Here is a 3,552-nt window from a genome sequence, read left to right on the forward strand (position 1 = left end):
AGCCACGGGGGAGCCGCCGCAGCCCCCCGGCTCCGCACGGCGCCCCGGCTGCGGGGCAGCCCGCCGGGGGATGCTGCCGCTCCCCTCCGCCCCGCAACGAAGCCCCCGGAGCCGCCCGAGCAGGTGGCGAGCAGCCGGCCAGGGGATGCGTTTCTTTCCACGCCGGGCATCCCGGTGGGATTTTTGGCGTGCACTACCCCGGAAAGTTTGGAGAGCGTTTGTGTGAGGCCAGCCCGGCTTCTCGCTGGGGGAAGCCGCCAGCATCACCCCGGCAGCGCGGCTGTCACCGGGGCCGCGGGGCACCCCACGCCGCCTTCTCCGGGCGGGATAGCTGCGGCCACCCAAACCAAATGGTTCTGGGAGCTGTTCCCTCGCCTCTGCCTTGTTTTGCAGCGAGCTCTGCCTTTTCTCTTCTTTCAATAAGTAATTACAAACCCACCGATATATTAAAGCCTGTCTTTTCACACGCTGAAGGTATTTACGCTTTCATATATGCCAAGTCTGAGTTATTATTCTTTCTTTCCCCTAATGGCTGTGTCAGTGTCAGATTCCTATCAGAGTAAAATAATACATCCCAACCTCCCGCTGCTCTTTCTTTACCTCCAGGGATATTAATTACAGGGCAGGGAGCGGAGCCGCCGGGGAGGCGGTGGCAGGGCCGCACCATCTCCCTGCCTCTCCCGCAGCCGGAGAGCAGCACCCGGCCACGGGCTGCGGCTTGGGAAGACTTTTGTTTACGTGCTGAGGGCTCGCCGGGCTCGGAGAACCCCTTTGGGACACGGCTGCAGCCAGGAAAACCTCTCCTCGGCCTTCCCGCCGGCAAATCACTGCCAGCTCCATCGCCATCCGCTTCCTCCCAGGCAGAGGATGAGGAGCAGCGGCTCTGCCTGGCTCTGAGCAGCCCCTGAGAGCGATGGCGAGACCCGAGCTGGAGGGATGCGCCGATGGGGAGCGAGGTCTCCTCCCCTCGCCTTCCCTGCCGGGCTCCGCGCCGATGGATGAGCCCAAATCCCGCAGCCCGGTGGGGTGCCCGGCGGGAGCGCCGCGCTCGGGTCAGCCTCGCTGCTGGAGGAACTGCATTTTTATTTCCCTTCCTCTCTGGTGGAGTCTCCTCCCCGGATCCCCATCTCCACAGCGCGGCCGGGGGAGGCTTGGGAGGTTTGGAAGCATCTTCCACTGCCCTCTGCCGACACAACGAGCAGCTAAATTTTAATATCCACATCACCAGAAAGACGGATGAGGTTCCCGGCCTGCTGGTTTTATTTTGTTAAGCCCCTGCAAGCCGAAAGAGAAGGGGCCTGGGGTACCCTGGGTGGTGCACAGGGAAGCTGCCCCCCAAAATGTTTATTCTCCACAGCAGCAAAGCAAGACTGGATTAAAAATAGCAGAGAGAGAGGTGGGAGAGCCCTTTGCAGTAGAAAACACCATGTTATGGAGGCTTCTTCCCTCTGGAGCTGCAGAAAGCTCTCAAAGGGTGGGAAACAGGAGGCTAATATTCCTTGGACCTTGAGCCAGACACAAAACCCAGAGAGCAGCATCTCCCCTGGATGTTGGCTTCATGGTGCCTGGGCAGAGCATTTTTTGGCTCAGGCATCCCTGGGCTGGACTGGATCAGTGAGACTGGGGAGTAAAATCACAGAAGGGGCTGAAAAAGTGGGGGTTAAAAATCTGGGCTTGGTCAGAGGATGGAGGTTTCATTGAGGAGGGAGATGCAGCTTGGGAAGCTCTGGGAAACCCAGGCAGGAACAGCTCTGCCTGCTGTAAGAACATGGAACATCCCACCCAGAGGCTCTGCGGCTTCATAACCACAAGATGAAAGAAACACCGAGGAAAACCAGATAAAGCTGCTCTTCCCTGCTTGAACTCCGTGCTAAAACTCCCTTCTGCATGTGCCACATGGTTTTCCTCAAAGCCCTGAGCCTGCCAGCTCGGTGAGGGATGGCAGCAGCACCTCCAGGCTCTCCAGATCCACATCTGGCATCCCTGGAGAGCTGGCAGGGAGCACCTCTCGTGGCAGCTGACGAGCCCCCGGCCACCCGGGCAAAGGGTGGCTGTCAGCAGCGTGTGCTTGGCTCCAAACCGTGGTGCCAGAGCCTCTGCCAAAGGGATTGGCTCCTGCTCAGCGTGTGCCTGGTTGTGCAGAAGCGGAGGAGGAATGGAAAGATCTGTGCAAACACCCTGGGAAGCGTTGCGGGAGGACGCAGCCTCGGAGAATACAAATTCCCAGCGGCTTTGCAACCTGGCTTGGTTTTAGGGACATGCAGGGCAGTCCTGAGGACAAAACCTCACTGAGGACAGCACCTGCTACAGGGCTAAAAGCTCTGGGAAAACCTCTCTAGTGGCAAACAGCTCCCGGCAGGGACATTCACATGCTGGGCACAACCCCTTCCTGTCGTTAACAATGCTCCTTTCTTTAGACTGGAGTTGTAGTTAAGACAAGCTGCTACATCTGGCCTGGCAGAGACACCGTCCCAGAAGAAGAAAAGTATCTCGGGGGCAGCCTTAGGGACGTGGCAGAACTCACTCGGTGGCAGGAATGCTGGATTGCAGCGTGTGGAGCCCAAGGTTTGCCCCAGGGAGAAGGCAGAGAGAGGACCAGCACACTGCAACATCCTTCCTCTGCCTGGCCTTCCCAGTGTTTGGGACCAAAAATATCAGAGGTGGCATTTTCCACCTTTTTAGCAAGATTAAAGTCAATTCTACTTAGCTTGGCCGAGAAATGAGGCAACTTAAAAGTGCTGTTGTGAGCAGTGGGATTTCAGGGCGCCACATCCCACCAAACCCCACATTTGGCTTCTTTTTGGCAGATTTGGAAATCACAGCACCGTGTCCTCTCCAGTGTCTCCAGGCTGGGTGGGGAACATGCTGCTCCTCAGACACTGCTGCCCTGCCTGGTTTTTCATGCAGTTGAGCAAATCAGGGTGGATCTGTGTTGTATGAAAAGGCTTCTGGAGCCACACAGCTGCCTGCTCACCTTCAACCATCCAGCTGCAGAGGTGGAGAAGGCATTTTCTGAGCGTGCCTCACCAGTTTTCCACATTTCCTTTGAAATAGGAGCTCCAAGGGCACGTTCCTGTGGGGAAGTGGAAGTTCCTGCCCAGCCCCACCAACCCCAACCACGAGGCAGCCGCCAGCGGCCGCCCCAGCTCTGCTGCGTAACCCCACAGGACCTCGGCACGAGGTGCCAGAGATGCTCTGCTGATGGGAACAGCTCGAGCCGGCACACAAAGGAGGCAAGGATCCAGCTGTAAATTAATATTTTATAGAACACCAAGAAAAATCAGAGAGGCTAATTACAGCGATAATCATCACGGCCCGGAGGCATTTCCATGGAAGTCAGGAATTACCCGGGATTACCTCAGCCCTCGCAGCAGCCCGCGCGGGAGGCGAGCGTGTGCAGCGGTGGCGCGGCACCCATCACCTCCTCCTGTGCCAGCTGGGGGTCCAGAACCCAAAATAAAGAGCTCTGGGGGCCTCCTGGCATCCCTCTCCAGAGCCTTTGGTTTGCTGAGGTGCTTGGGATGGATGGATGGATGGATGGATGGATGGATG

The sequence above is a fragment of the Parus major genome, chromosome 4A (genome assembly GCF_001522545.3).
Source record: "Parus major isolate Abel chromosome 4A, Parus_major1.1, whole genome shotgun sequence".
NCBI lineage: Eukaryota > Metazoa > Chordata > Aves > Passeriformes > Paridae > Parus > Parus major.